Consider the following 17,164-nt stretch of genomic DNA (forward strand, 5'->3'; position numbering starts at 1 on the left):
ATTTTGGGAAACTTTAACGGTGCTGCCAACTTTGGAAAAAGTCATCCCAATTTACTGTGTTGACTTGGCATTGTACAGAAATGGACAACCATATTGGCCTAGAAATGTTAATTTATTTTTATTTTTTATTTTTTTCCATGTGTACAGGGGTAACACATCATACTAAATATGTAAGGTCATATCTATGTGGGTTTGATTACAGAAACTAATAAAGTATTATCTAAATAATGAAAAAAAGAATAAGATAAAACCATAAGAACGAGAAGCAATTTAAATATGTTCAGAGACCATTTTCATCTCCAGAATTAAGGATTATTTTAATGTTACATCATTGTCTTTTCTCTTTTACTTTCCTTTTTAGTTTTATTTTAGGATTCACTATTTTTAATGTTCATACAGAGATTTATTTAACTGAAATACCGAATAGTTTCTTTGTTGTGAAAAACTATAATAGTACACAGGATCCTTATGAGATAATTAATAATGTGAAATAGGAAGTAAAGGGCTAAATGTGTAGGGAAAGTGGGAAGGGTGGGGGAAGAGTAATGAAGGAGAGGAAAAAAATATGAGAAACTGAAAAAATGGAAATAAAGTGTTTGTAAATGGGGAGGGGAGGAGAGGTTGAAGGGACGTCAGGGACAAGGGGAAAAAATGAGAATTAAGACCTATTATGTAAAGGTACAGAATCCCAATGATGAATGTAATTGTATTGTATACCTAGATTGTACCAATAAACTCAATAAAAAGAAAAAAAATAAAATTATACAAGACTTTGGCCCAAGTTACTGTTATGTCTATGCCAAAGTGAGTGAGGACAGCAGCATGCAAATACAAGGCCCTGACTATGAGAAAATTTCAGTGGCTCTGTCTTGGCAGTTCTGAACATTTAGGGTCAGGTGTCTTCTGGAGAGTTTCATGCGAGGCATGAACTTTCTTGCCAGAATGGTTGCTTTTTCTGGCAAATATGACTTCGTTCACTAAACTTTGCATGCAGCATTAGGCTCATAGATCCTTGACGTGGGCTTAAATAAGTCTAAATCTCCCAAATTAAGGTGAAGTTAGTGTTGAATGGAAGCATAGAATATGATTCTGTCTTCCTTTAAATACACTAAAATCTCTACTCTGTGAGAAAATTTTGGTGGGAATACTTTGAAACATTGCAGAAAGGAATTCTAAATCATGCAGCACTTAAGGAACATATTAGAATAAGGCTGTGAAAAAAAGCCACTAATTGCTTTGAAAGCTTGGCATTGATAAGGAAGCGAGGCTGTAGAACTAGGTCTGCTTAATCAGTGGTGCAAATCCACAGGGCTCTGCTCGTAAGTGAGTGTGTGAGAGCTGAGAAACATTATTTTTCATGAAGATTATCCCCAGAATTCTATTCCAGCTGCAGCATTTCTTGAGGCTGTCCAGCTCTGCACACACCTGCCCATCTTCTATGTGTTCACAAAGTCTCCCATTACCCTCTTCTCTTCTCCCAGTCCGTACTTAGAACTCTAAGAAAAGCAGACACCAAGAGCTCCTCTTTGGTTGTGCTAAATAAATTCATAGGACAACAGGAGTGGCATTTAGTCATTGTTCCCAGGAACATTTAAAAAACAGGAAGTCTACTCATCACCATGAATCTGAGGAAACCTAAACAATTACGTTAAAGTCCTATTCCATTTCAGGAATTCAGGGCTGGAGGAGGTGAACCACTTAAATCTAAGCCAGCCCGGGCTCTGTGGAATAAAATGCTGATAAATAGTGCTTCAACCTGAGTAATAAAATGAATAGCAGTAACCATTAAGCACTCCTTATATGAGAGGCACATAACACAGACTCCCAGGTAAATCTATGAACAAATCTGAGAGGCAGCTATCTCCATAACACGGCTCTTGAAAATTTATAGCAAGTGAGCCAAAGGAAGATTAAGCAAATTGTTCAAACTCACACAGGAAGAGGAAAAGGCAGGATTTCTAGCCAGTGTATCTGATGAGTGGGATCAGGTCTTTTTATCCATTTAGCCAGAGTTGCCTGTGGACATTTGCTGAAATCAGTTTTAGAGAAGGTTTTAAGTACACGAAATGAAAAGCATCAGATCCTTTCAGAAAACTGATTGTATTGCATTTCAGGTATCCATCTACTAAAAATGAAAATATGTATTATATAGTATCCTGTGCATCTTTAATAATGCTTTATTTAACATGGTCTAGGGACAAGCATAATCAGCATGATTTCAAAATAGTGATTAAATGATGTGTTGAGATATGTGTAATAACTGTACAGCTATACAAAATACCTATAGTTTTTCAGGAATATAAAACACACGGCTATTATAACTGAACTGTGTTACCTGCATCTATAATGGAAGGAAATACCAAATTCAGGTAAAACTTACTGAAAAAATTCCTCTTTATGAAGATGAGTGGATTTTTTTTTTACTTGAGTGTATAAAACCCACTAGATGGGGGCCGGGGATTTAGCTCAGTGGTTCAGTGGCCTGCCTTGCAAGTGCAAGGACCTGAGTTCGATCCCCAGTACCAAAAAAATAAAATAAAATAAAAATAAATAAATAAAACACTAGGCTATGTGCTTTTTTAAAAATTTAATTTATTGGTACATTCTAGGTAGACAGTACGGTTACTTTCATCATTGGGATCTTGTACCTCTACATGCCAGGTCTTGGTTCTCATTTCTCCCCTTGTCCCTGCCCTCCCTTCACCCCATTCTGTGATTTTCTATAGCACATGATGAATGCCTATGACAGTGTCACCTTACCAAATCAACAATAAGGAAAAAGACTGAACATTCAACTAAGTGATATTTTGCCATAAATTATTTCTTAAAAATTATATTCACCTTCAAATTACAAATATGTTTTTAGAACATTATTATGAATGTGAAAGGGAATTCCATATGAGGAATTTCAAACTCCAAACCCCATCTCTAGCAGACTGCATATTCTACAATATGAATCTTTCAAGTTCATTTCCCTTTTCAAGGGTCTTGGTAGCTGCCTTTTGCACTTAGAAAATGGTGTGAACTGGAAGTCTCTGCTTTTTCTGACTCCTGGATCCTTGGCTATCCACACTCGCTCTTATTTTATTTAGTCATAGAAACTTTTCATGGCTGCTTGAGCACGTCAAGCTTGTTCCTGTTCCAGGGCTTCAGTGTTGCTTTTCTTTCTCTGCAAGGGACACTTTTCTTCACAGGGCTCTTAACCTCCATTTCCTTCAAGTCCCAGCTCTATTGTCCCTTCGCCAGAGTTCGTCCTTCACAGCCTATCTGAAATCATCCCACTCTCACTCTGCCACTATTTTCTTCTCCTTGGTCTTTCTTTGCTACCAGAGATCGAACATGGTCCTTGCGCTTGGGAGGCAGGCTGCGGAACCACTGAGCTAAATCCCCGGCCCTCCTTGGTCTTTCTTAATGCTTATAAATTCTCTGGAAGTTACCTGGCTGATTTGTTTAGTATCACTCTCCATTGCAATAAGCAATTTAAAAGGGTACAGGCTATTAACTGATGTGTTCTGAGCAGGTAGACTCAAGCACACAGTAGGTTCTTAACCTGAAGTCTTGTAAAAAATAAACACATGGCTAATGAAATAACACGCACTTATTAAGTATTGTGATGGAACAGTATGAATTCACCTGAATTAATTCCAGAGGGAGTATTAATTATCCAATTTGAGTGACAGTTACACCTTATACTTTCAAATATTTTAGCTTTTCAGGGAAGTATATATGCTACACTGAATACTTCGTGGAAATACTCCTTAGTATTGAATAATAGCATTAAAGTCTGTTTTCATCAAATATATCAAAATATATGCAGCTTAATTTTTGTAAAATAAAGATTTCACATTCAAAACTCAAATGGATTTTACCAATGGATTGCTCAAATCCACACAGGGTTATAATAGAAAGCCATGGAAAGTTTCATTTTGTTTCACTTCTAATTAAAATTGGAGAGTTATATTCTGTAGGTGATATTCTTATGTAATCAAATGTATCTAAAACGTTATCACTTTCAAATAACAAATTTTATATATTTATAAGTTTATTTTTATTTTTGTTTATGTATGTATGTATGTATGTATGTATGTATGTATTTATTTATTTATTTATTTATTTATTTATTTTACGTACCGGGGATCGAACTTGGGTCCTTGTGCTTGAAAGCAGGCAGCAGAGCCACTGAGCTAAATCCCCGGCCCTATGTTTATAAGTTTATTACAAAACTACTTACAAGTCTAAAATTTACACAAATGCATTAGCTGTGGTTATATTCAATTGTCCTGTGTGCAATCTTCTTGTGATCTTTCTTTAAGATGTTATTTACATTGCAATTTTTTAACTTAGTCATCTCTTTCTGGTAAACCATGTTAACAAATATGTATGTGAATGTGCCTTTGTATCTGTGAAATATACGTACAAGCACACGCACACCACTGAAGTGTTTGTCAAAAATCTAATAAACATTATTGCACATTCTATTGATCTGAATGCATACATGCATATAAATTTACATAGTCATTGTTTATGTGTAACCATACATATATCTTATACCGTGCATGCACAATTCACTCAAAAATTAAAAGTATAGTGTTTTCATTGACTTGTAAACATTGAGGTAATATTCTGCATATTTTTCTGTACTTTCTAGTCTTTTTTAGGTTAGGTTACCTTGTGGAAATTCTTTCCAGTCTTTTGGTATAACTAATTTGTTATTTGAATCCATAGTATGGTATGCAGCAAGTCATATGGCTACTTCCAAAGGGATGAATATCCTTGGATTTTTTCCAATAACATATTTTATAGCCTTTCAAAAAATCCTAGATCTTTTTGTTTCAACTGTGGAATAGATGAGTTTATTAAGTGCCAGAATTATTTTTCTGTATTATTAAGTGTTCTCAGCTATTTGTTAAATGACTTTAGTGGATAAATTATCTACTTTATTATGAGAGTCTTTATTGTGTTTGTGTTTGCATGCAGAGCAGGGACTACTGATTTTTTAATTTTCCCAGTTCTGTTCCTATAAACTAATATTCACTTCGCTTTAATTTGCGTTTCTCTGACTCTTAATGAATCTGGATACTTTTACGTACATTTTGCTTTTTAACAGCCTATACATGTCCATTGACCACATTTTTTCCCTAGAAGGTTATCAGCATTAGCAAGGAGTATCGGTTATCAAACATATAAATTCTTTGTCATGTGTTGTTTTTTTTCTTTTTTCTTTTTTTTTTCTTTTTTTTTTTTTTTTATGTTTTTTTTTTTTTTTTTTTTTTTTTTTTTTTTTTTTTTTTTTTTTTTTGGTACCGGGAATTGAACTCAGGTCCTTGCACTTGCAAGGCAGGCCACCGAACCGTTGAGCTAAATCCCTGGCTGTCATGTGTTTTAAAAATATATTCAAAGAAACGTTTTTGATTCCACAAATTTGGAATAGCTATATCTGACCAGATCCTCTACCTTCCAGTTAAGAAATCCCAGATGCAGCTCACAAAACAAGCATAATGAAACTTTGAAAGTGTAATTAAATAAATAGACTCACAAGAGACTTTGTGGCTTGAATAGCCCTACTTGCTGAGGTTTTTTTACTGCCTCCCTTGTATCCTGCATAGGGCAGTGCAGACATATCTGAAGCATAATTGCAGACAGCAACAAAGGCAAAAACCCAAGAAATGATTGGCTCAACAATAGGGAACATATTTTCAATGCTTCCCCTATTCTAGTAAAAAACAAACAGGCAAATAGCAACAATCTGCTCTCCATCCCCTCATATCATTTGGATTTAACAGGAAAGACTGTGGACCTGATTTCCTATTCCCTACCTTGCTGAAGCTAGCAGTGTTCATATCTCTAGGTCAAGCTCACCAGGAAGTTAGCCATTGATTCCATACTTAAAGGAATCAGACTACTATTCTCCCATAGGATAGTGCAGCTAGGTCCAGCAGAGAGCTGATGGTCCATCCACAGATTGGCAGAGTAGGCACATTTTACTGATGATCTGATTACTCTGTCAGGGCAATGTCAGTAGAGTCTGCTGGTGAGGTAATCTGCTTTCACTATAGTAATAACACGCTGAGTGAATGATCCAAAGCAGGGATGGTTGGTATCCTGCTTCCTATACTCCAGATAAAGCCAGGATTCATGAATGTAAAATGATGCAGTCTCAGTTTGGTGATTTTACATATGCCTATGCTTCTACAATATATACACTATATGTATTTATAAATTTAACGTATGATCTGATAATTAAACTTATGTTGTATATCCACCAAACATGGAAATGATGATTCACTCCCATATTTGTATACCAATGTAATGGAGATATTTTTTCCTAAAGCAAAATTATAGAAATGTCCCCAGAGATTCAACTAACAGATTATCTATCTATCTATCTATCTATGTATCTATCAATCTATCTATAATGAGGCAGATTTTAGGCAAACTATCACTGCATATAGAAAGTCTCCAGGACTTCTCTGTCACTTCTGTCAACCCTGAAGGAAGGAGTAGAGTTGTGTTGAATACTGTACCACCTTCTTTTGGGGGATCGAGACTGCTGATACTCACAAGACGGGAGAAGGAGGAATCTAATGCCCAGCCTGACATTAAAAAGAACATCCTAGCAGAGAAGTGAAGAAACCTCTCACTCATGACAGAGGAAATTTAGAAAAAGTTTTAAGATTTAGCTTTAAGATTTAGAAATTTAGAAAAAAGGAGCTTTTGTTAGCAAACCTGGACATTTTTAAGAAGAATTTCCAGTCCGAGGCATACACTTTTACATACTTCCTTCGGACTCTAGGGGAAATGGGAATCATGGCCTGAGGGCTCCTCCCATTCAGGAAAACAGGAACTGGGGTTGTGGTCTGTACTCTGAGGTATCCCTCTGTGTCTCTAACATGGGCTTTGAGAACTAGAGGTGAGAGCCTTTTTCTGAGCCAGTGCTATCAGATCACAGAGCAAAGGAAGCCTAGACATGTGTCAGAGGTGAGGTACACACCCAGAATGTGTACCAAATTCCCTTTCCCCAGATCAAAGGGACCCACTGAACTCAACGCAATGCACCCTACTGCTAACCCTGGATCCTTGGGCTCTGCCAGCTGGTTACACCCTAGAGAAATTTGTCTTGCCTTATACTTTCCTAGGGACAGGCTAACCAGGACAGTGGGAGAATATTGAGAGTCCAATACATGGTCGAACCAGACTGGTAAGTTGTTTTATGTCAGAGGTATTTTGGGTGAGTTGTTCACCTGAGACTACTAATATTGTCCTTCTGTTCCATAGGTCTGTGGAATTTATCGCTCATACTCCTGCCTGCTACCTCTAGCACGCGTCATTATGCCTATATCTCCAAAGCGTCGACGCCTCAATCATGAAGTCCAGGGCTCATCTGAGAAAAGAGATGCGTATTCACAATTTCCCCCAACTGAGAGAGAGGATGAGGAGAATTCTGTTTCCTCTACCTCTTTCAACTTCAACTTTTCCCCTCCCTCCTTATCCTGTTCTTCCTCCTCCTCTTCCTCGGGCTCCAACACGCCTACTTCCTCTTCCCCACCCAATACTTCCCCTTCCACCCCCATTCTGACTCCAGAAGTTTCAGAAGAGGAGGAGGTGCCTGCTACAGTGGCCCAAACTACTAGCAAGAGTCCTTCCCAGAGTCCTCAGGACTCTCCTTCTGGGAGTAAATCTGATGAAAAATCCAATAAGCATGGAGAAGAGGAGGGGTCAAGCACCCTGAAGTCTTATAAGGACAGCAAGTCCTCCGACTGAGAGCTACGAGATGCTAAAATGCCTGGATTGCGCATGCCACCATGCTAAAGTATCCACTGAAGTAGCCCCTTATAGAAGTGAAAATAATTGTCATCGATGCTGTCACGTGAACCAGTTCCTGTGATCTCTGTGGCAGCTTCTGAGTTATTGGTAGTGATACCTGGCCTAGAAAGGAAGACATGGACCCTTCCATCTACTCCTATGCCCTTGTCAACTTACTATAACTCCCTGTGATATGATGGCGAGTAATGCACACAGCTAGCTAGAAGCAGTTTCCTGATAAATATCTCGGTACCTGGAAATTCCTGGATACAATGGGAGGATGCTCTTCGTCAATGGGGAGCCTAGAAAGTTCATGACCAGAGCCTGGGTGCAGAAAATTACCTGGAGCATCAGTAGGTACCTAAGAGCAATGTTTTGCACAAGTGTTTCTCGTGGGCTCCAAGAAAACGGGCCGAAAACATTAGGATGAGCTTCCTGCAATTTTGGGCCCAGAAACTACACTTCTTCCTAAAGCTACTCTGAGGAGACTTTGAGACATGAGGTCAAGGGCAGTCAGAATCCTAAGCAATGTCTGGTTGTAGAGATCACAGTACACAGCAACTTCATATTCCTGCTCTAAATAAGTGATCTGGCAATTTCTTTTAATTAAAAAAATTAATTGAAAGGTTAATCATCTTTAGAATTTAAGTTGTTTCTTTTTAACTAACATTATTAACATACTTATACTTTTTCAGGTTTAAGAATAAAACTTTTTTATTTTATTGAGTTTATTGGTACATTTTAGGTATACAGTACAGTTACATTCATCATTGGGATCTTGTACCTTTACATGACAGGTCTTGGTTCTCATTTTTTCCCTTGTCCCTCCCCATTTACAAACACTTTATTTCCATTTTTTCATATTCTCATATTTTTCCCTCATTAACTTTCCCCTACCCTTCCCACTCTCCCTACACCTTTAGCCCTTTTCTTCCTATTTCACATTGTCAATTATATCATTAGGATCTTATGTACTATTATAGCTTAAATAATAAAATTTTGATTGTTTCAAAAGCAAATGGGAAACGTTTTATCTTTGTGTGTGTGTGTGTGTGTGTGTGTGTATGTATGTTTGGGGGGGTTATACTCTGGGCATGGACCTGGAACCCTTTTGGGGCCTGCTGGAGGTGGGCATATGGTACTCCCTCCCGTAGTAGACTTACTCCATGCAGCCTGGGGCTGTGGAAGTGCTCTGAATCATACACAGGCAGTGGGATGGAGTGTGCATCTCAAGGAGGTAGAATTAAAGTGGGAATGACTAGGGACTGGTTACTTCAGTATCTGCAGATAAGGGGCTGGCACTGGGCCTATGTGTAAAAAAAATCATCCAGGTAGTATTTGTCCTCTGCTTAGGCCATCTTCTTGGATTCTAATCTCTTGGTACCCTAAAGGAAAGTTAGCATCTTGGTATGTTTATTGGCCTATGTCACTACTACATACCATCTGGGATACAAGATTGGTCAAGATGAATAAAAAAAAAAAGAAATAGAATTCCATTGACTAATTAGTTATTTGTGAAATAAACAAAGGATGCAAAATGACACTAACCAAGAGCTATCGTGTGCCATGATATTGAGAGTATTCTTAATGGAATTCTATTTTTCTTCCACAATTATGAAAAGCTCAAAAAGAGCTGGAACTCCACATGTTAAAAAAAAACATAGGATTTTGTGCTAATTGAACCTGTCCTTTCACTCATTTGTTCATGCTTTCATTTGGGAAATATTTACTAAGCATGTTAGAGGAAGAAAAGGAAACAAGTCAAAAGAAATTGACAAGACATTTACCCAAAACTTTGGGTGAGAGTAGGTGAGACAGAAAGATCTAGGCAATTTTAGAAAGTTAGGATCAAATGACGGAGGCCTGTGTAAATTCTGAAGATTGCTGACTTGATGGAAGCTGTTCCTCATTTCTGAGAAGGCAGACAAAAGAAAATGTCCTGGTGAAGGCTTAAGTTGTGATAGAGACAAGGAAGCGTCGGGCTGATGAGGAGTGAGCCATGTTGATGACAAAACTAAGTTAGCAATCCAGGTTTAGTCATTCAGTGGGCAGTAGGATCCATAGGTCCACCCTTCAGGACAGGGTCTGGGCCAAAGGCTAGGCTAGGGTAGGCTGCCTTAATAGCACATTGTGTGTCGTTTAGATGGATGTCTACATGCTACAAAATGACAACCCCAGCTCGTGTACTCAGAGTTGGCAGCCAAATTCACAAAAACATTGTACCCCTAAAGTACCCATAAAGAGAGCCACAAAGAGTAGAATGTTTCCCCTGACTCTCTTAAACTTATGCATAAGCACACACCCCTGCACACACACCCCCCTCCCAGTGGCTGTGCCTGTGTGCTTGTGGCTCATATTACATAAAAAGAGAGTGGTACATGGTGAACTTCCAAGCTCACTTCCCCCTTCTGTTTTCTCAGGTCAATTTTAGGGCTCCATCCTTGTCATTCTTTGCCTGAGACTGAACTTACAGGCCCCAATACCCAGACACCTTCTTCTGGAGCCCAGTGTGTCTGTTTTAGACAATTGTCAGCTCTTCAGTAAGTAGTTTCTGATGGCCAACAGAGCAAGGCAATCTTCAGGCCAGGTACTGGGGAGCCAGGATTCCATGATGCTTGTTGTGTCTGTGATTGAGAATGGGACCTCTTAATCTAACTGCAGCCCTCCAGAAATGGAAGATTTTACTAGGGGAATTAGACAAAGAAAATAATCAATATACCCAGGCTAGAAAGAAATAACATCTATGATTATGCATAAACAACATAGTTGTACTTAAAATATCCCTACGGAAAACATGAAAATTATACTAGAATTTATTTGTGGATTCAAACCATTTTCAGAATATCATAAATAAGTTGCTTTCATTTCTGCAAACCAGCAACAATCTAAAGTTGAAATTAAGAAAATGATTTGATTCACAAAGTATTAATAAGAAAAATACTTATGAGCAAATTTAGTAAAAGACATACATAATTTGTTCATAAAAAATTACAAAATTATTGTTTTTAGATAGTTGAAAGAAGACATAACCACAAGGAATGTTATTCCATGTTTATAGATTAGAAGTATTATTATTGTTTATATAGTAATACTTCCAAATTTGTCTACAGATTCAAAAAAATTACTATCTAAATCATTACTGGACATTTTTCAGAAATAGACAAGCTAATCTTGATACGTATGGGTAAATGCAGGGGACACTGAACCAGCAAAACAATTTTGAAATTAAAAAAATAAGTAACTCACTTATTTTAATTTCAAAACAAACCAAAAGGCTACAAAAATCAATATTTTGTGATAAATATTAGGACACACACATAAAAAAATTAAATGGAATTGAAATTCCAGAAACAATCCTGAGATTTATGGCCCAGTATTTTTTTTTCTGATAAGTCTACCAAGGCTATTCAATGGGGAAAGAATAAGATTTGCAGCAAACATTGTTTGGAGAATTGAATATACACATGAAGAGTGAATTTTTCTGTTACCATGTGCTAAATACAAAAATTATCTCTAAGTAGATCAAAGACTTACGTATAAAAGCCAAAACTGTACAAAATTTAAAGAAATATAAGAAAATGTAAGTGTAAACCTTCATGGCCTTTGATTATATTTTTCTACAAAAGTGAAATTGAGTAAACAGTTTTAAAAGTGTATTTCATAAAATTATATTATTTTGTACTTCAAAGGACTTGAATTGAAATGGAAAAAAATACAACAAATGGAGAAGACACTTTCAAATGTTTTGCCTCATGAGGATCTATTACCTGTATGAAAAAAACTAATAAGCCGAAGCAGCTTATATGCGCGTTAACAGATGAATTAATCAAAAAAAAATAACAGCACTTATGGAGTTCTATGCAGCCAAAAAGAAGGATAAATTTAAATCATTTGTAAAGAAAGGGGTGCATCTTGAGGTGACAATTTTAAGTGAAATAAATCAGAAACAGAAGGTTAAAAGTCGGGTGCCATCTCTTATAGGAGAATGTGTAAATAATTTAAAGAGTAAATTAAAAGACATGAGCATAAATAAGGTGTTAAGATTGTGAAGACGGGAAAGGGTTCTAGGAATGGGAGAGATAGGAAAGAAGTGTGGGGAAGTTAAAAGTATTAAGATACAATATGTGTATGTACCAATTCCCCACAATGAATCTATTCGTCATGTATCATGAACATGCACCAACAAAAAATTAAAGGCGAATAACTCAAATTAAAAATGGGCAAAGTATGTAAATAGACATTTCTCCAGAGAACATATTCCAATAGTCAGTGTTCATTAGGAGATGCTAACACTATTAGTGAGAAAAGGCCAATTTTAGCCCCGATGAGATACAACTTCATACTTGTAAGATGGTCATCATACAAAAGAAAGACAACCCCCGGTGCTGGCAAGTACACAGGGAAATTGGAACTCTCATGCTGTAACAAGGGCTTCTGTGAAATTATCCTTTGCTCCACTGTTTTTTTTTCTTTTTTATTGATACATTTTACATATGCAACAGTTACATTCATCATTAGGATCTTGACCCTTTACTTGATGTATCTTGGTTCTTGTTTTTCCTCTTTTCCCTGCTCCCCCTTCACCCCCTAAATCCTTCTCTATTTACAGAGACTTTGTTTCCATTTTTTTTCCTTTTCTTAGTGTTTCTTTTTCATTATTAGCTTTCCCCTACCCCTCCTACCTCCCCACCCCTTTAGAAGTTTTTTCCTATAACACAATATAAATTATACATTTTGATTCCTATTTACACTTATTTTCACACCAGAGAAACTATTCAGTATTTACACATGTGTCTTATTAATTTCACTTGAGAGTATGTCTTCAATATACACTCACTTAGCTATAAATGTCTCTAGATTCTTCTTCTTTATGGCTGAGTAATACTCCATTTACAAAAAAAACCCCACATCTTTATGCAATCTCCAGTTGATGGGCAATTAGGCTATTTCCAAGTTTTGGCTATTAAAAACTCTGCTGCTATAAACATGGATGAGCATGTATTACTCTGGTATAATTCTTTTAATTCTTTGCAGAAGATACCCAGCAGGGGAATAGCTGAGTCAAATGGGACTTCTAATCCTGGTTGTTTTAGGTATCTCCGTATTGATTTCCACAGTGGATGCACCTGTCTGCCCTCCCACCAACAATGAAGAAGGGTTCCTATCTCCCCACAACCCCACCATTGGTTGATTTCTTAATAGCAGTCATTCTTTCTGGAGTGAGATGAAATCTCCTTGTTGTTTTCATCTGCATCTCTCGAATGACCAGTGATGTTGAACATTCTTTTCACATGTTTATGTGCTGATTTTACTTCTTTGTTTGAGAAATGTCTTTTTATTTCTGTTTCCCATTTTTGAATCGGGTTTGTTAAATATGGGGGAGTCTAATTTTTTAGTTTTTTATATATTCTGGATAGTATACCTTTGTCTGAGGAACAGCTAGTAAAAAGTTTTTCCCACATTGTAGGTTGTCTCTTAGCTCTGTTGGTGGTTTCTCCTTCAGTGCAGAAGCTTTTTAATAAGATGAGATCCCAGTTGTTGATTCTTTGTGCTGGTCCCCGTACTGAGGATTTGTTCAATAAAGTCTTTTCTTATGCCAATGTCTTTGAGAGTTCTACCTATCTTCCAGCAAGTTTATGGTTTCTGTTTTAAATTTTAGTTTTTTAATCCACTTGGATTTTATTTTTATGCATGGTGAAAGATATGGGTAGAGTTTTAATCTTTGGTAAATTGAAATCCAATTTTTCCAGCACCATTTATTAAAAAGGCCAACTTTCCTCCGGAGAGGATTGTTAGCTCCTTTGTCAAAAATGAGGTAGCTGAATATGTCTGGAGTGCTTTCTGCATCTTCTAATCTATTCCACTGATTTTCTAGTATGATTCTTTGCAGTACCATGCTGTTTTTATTACGGTGTCTTTATAGTTTAGATTCAAGTTGGGGATTGTGATACCCCTTGCCATGACTCTGTTGTCTAGAATTGCTTTTGCTATTCTAGGTCTCTTCTGGTTCCAAATGAATTTTTGGGTTGTTTTCTCTAGTTCAGTGAAATATAGTGTTGGAATTTCAATAGGGATTGCATTGAATCTGTATAGCAGTTTAAGAAGTATGGCCATTTTCACTATATTGGTTCTTCCTACCCAGGAACAAGGGATGCATTTCCATTTTCTTTTTTTCTTTTTTTTTTTTTGAGTTTATTGATACATTTTAGATATTTCCATTTTCTTATATCCTCTTCAACCTCCCTTTTTTTTTTAAGAGTGTTACAGTTCTCAATGTAAACGTCCTTTGCTTCCTTCATTAGATTGTTTCCTGGATATTTCATTTTTTGGATGCTATTCTGAAGGGATTATTTCTCTAATTTCTGATTTTGTTATTTGTATACAAGAAGGCTATTGGTTTTTGAGTGTTGACCTTGTATCCAGCTCCTCTACTAAATCTGTCAATTAAGTCTAGAAGTCTTTTGGCAACGTTTTTTGGGTGTTCTATGTGGAATATCATGTCGTCAGTAAATTATGACATTTTAACTTCTTCCTTTCCTGTCTTTTTTGCTTTTATTTCTTTCTTATATCTAATTGCTGTGGCTAATGTTTCCAGAACTATATTGAACAGGAGTGGTGATAGTAGACATCCGTATCTTATTCTTGATTTTAGCTTGAAGGTTTTCAGATTTTGGCCATGTAATATGATATTGGCTGCTGGTTTTTCATAGGTAGCCTTTATCAAATTGAGATAGAGACCATCTATTACAATTTTCTGCAGGGATTTTTTTTATCATGAACAAGTGTTGAATTTTCTGAATGCTTTTTCTGCATCTATGGAGATGATCATATGGTTTTTGTCTTTGACTCTTTAGATAATGTATTAAATTTATTAATTTACATATGCCAAACTGTCCTTGCATCCCTGGGTTAAATCCAACTTGGACAGGCTGTATTATCTTCATGATAACCCCCTGTATTCTGTTAGCCAATATTTTATTGAGGATTTTTGGATCTATGTTCAGTAGTGAGATTGGCCTGTAGTTCTCTTTCTTGCTCGGGTCTCTCCCTGTTTTTTGGAGTCAAAGTAGCACTTGATTCTAGGAATGAGTTTGGAAGTATCACTTCCCTTTCAATTTCACTGAAATATTTCAAAAGTAGTAGCAGTAGTTCTTCTCTACATGTTTTGTAGAATTCAGCAGTAAATCCATCAGGATCTGGGATTTTCTTTGTTGGTAAATTTTAATTACATTTTCAATTTCACTGATTGTAATTGGGGTGTTTAGAATTCTTATATTTTTGTTCTACTTTGGTAATTCATATATATCTCGAAATCTATCCATTTCCTCTGTATTTTCCATTTTATTAGAGTACAGGTTTTTGAAGTAGGTACAGTAGGTCCTATGGATTTCTGCTGGATCTGTTGTTACTTCAACTTTTTCATTCCTAATTGTATTGATTGCATGGATATGAGTCTTTTCTTTCCTTTTTTTTTTTTACAAGGGTGGCTAAGGTTTTAATGATTTAGTTTATTCTTCAAAAACCCAACACTTCGATTCATTGATTTTTTTTGTATTGTTCTCTTAGTCTCCATTTTATTGATTTCTGCTCTGATCTTTATAATTTCCTCCCTTGTACAAACTTTGGGTTTGTCTGGCTCTTAATTTTTGAAAAGCTTAAGACTCCATTAGGGTGTTTATTTGAGTTCTCTCTGTTTTTCTGTTGTGGGCATTCACTGCTATAAATTTCCCTTGTAGAGCTACTTTCATTGTTTTCTGCAGATTCCTGTATGTTGTATTGGCATTATCATTAAATTTTAAAAACTGTCTTATTTCTTCTTTAATTTCTTCTGTGGCACACTGTTCAAGAGAGTGTTATTCAATTTCCATGTGTTTGTGAAGTTCTTCTGGTTTCTATTCCTTTTGATCTCCAGTTTCATTGCACTATGGTCTGATAATATAAAGGGGATAACTTCAACTTCTTTGCATTTGCTTAAACATGTTCTATGAGCTCGTGTGCTATTTTGGAGAATGCCCTGTGTGCAGCTGAAAAAAATATATATTGTGATTTTGTGTGGTGGAACATTCTGCAGGTGTCTATTAAGTAGATTTGTTCAAAAGCGTGATTGAGAGTTACACTGTTGATTTTTTGTCTAGATGATCTATTTGTGACAATGGGGTGTGAAGGTCCCCCAATACATTGTATTAGTTCTTATTTGATTTTTTTCCCTTAATATTTGTTTTTTATAGTTGAGTGTATTGGTATTTGGTGCATATATATTTAAGATTGTCATATCTTCCTCCTGGATTGTTCTCTTTACAAGGATGTTGCGACCTTCTTTGTCTCTGATTTAGCTTAGCTTTGAAATTTACTTTGTCTGCAAATAAGATAGCTACCCATGCTTTTTTCCAGGTTCCTGTTGCATGGAGATCTGTTTTCCATCCTTTTACTTTCAGTCTATGAGGGTTTTTTTTTTTTAAGTAGGTGCATTTCTTGTATACAGCATACTGTTGGATTTTGCTTTTTAATTGTTCTGCCCATCTATTTCTTTGGATTGATGAATCGAGGCCCTTAACATTGATGATTATAACTGATATGTATTGACTTATCATCATCATGATATTTTCCTATTATTGTCTCTTTTTAATTTTTCCCCCTTTCTAATTTCTTGCCTTGCCTGCTGGATTTGCTCTGCTGGGCCTATTGGAATTGTGATCTTCATTGTCTTTTTCTAGGATATTTTTTAGAATTGTTTGTAGTGCTGGCTTGGTATTCATGAAGTTTCTCGGGTGTTCTTTGTCATGGAAGTACCTTATTTCCCCATCCATTTTGAAAGAGAGTTTTGCAGGATGCATCAGTCTAGGTTGAAGGTTTTTTTTTCTTTAAGGGTTTGAAATACTTCACTCCAGACTCTCCTTGACTTGAGGCTTTGTGTTGAAAAGTTTGCTGTCATTCTGATGGACTTCCTTTTGCAAGTGATTTTTTTTCTCTAATTGTTTGTAGTATTTCGTTCTGCTGTTGAGTTTCTGGGATCTTGATTATTACATATCTAGTGGACATTTTTTGTGATCATGGCTATTTGGAGTTCTATATGCCTCACTTATATGTACGTCAAATTCTTTTGCTCTGTTTGGGAAGTTTTCTGTCATTAATTCTGTTAACACATTTTTTTATGTCATTTGTACTTTCTCCTGCTTTTTCATAGACTACTACCAATCTTATATGTTTTTTCTTTCAGTCATCTAGGAGCTGTTGGATTGATTTCTCATGTTTCCTTACTCTTTATAAGAGATCCCTTTTTTCATGGTCACTGACCAGCATCCTATCTTCTATATCTGATATCCTGTCTTCAGATAGTCTCAGTTTGCTATGTATGCTTTCA

The 17,164-nt window shown here is 36.2% G+C and overlaps 1 long non-coding RNA gene across 1 annotated transcript in view; it reads left to right on the forward strand.

Moving 5' to 3' along the window:
- LOC104876903 overlaps positions 1-8,544 on the forward strand; it is a 12,554-nt gene extending 4,010 nt beyond the window's left edge. The window contains exon 3 of the long non-coding RNA XR_002024655.2: positions 7,276-8,544. This is a non-coding gene — a long non-coding RNA (uncharacterized LOC104876903). The remainder of the gene's footprint in view (positions 1-7,275) is intronic.
- The last annotated feature ends 8,620 nt before the right edge of the window (positions 8,545-17,164 follow it).

Source organism: Fukomys damarensis, unplaced genomic scaffold, assembly GCF_012274545.1.
Source record: "Fukomys damarensis isolate Sample0158 unplaced genomic scaffold, DMR_v1.0_HiC HiC_scaffold_39, whole genome shotgun sequence".
Classification (NCBI taxonomy): Eukaryota; Metazoa; Chordata; class Mammalia; order Rodentia; family Bathyergidae; genus Fukomys; species Fukomys damarensis.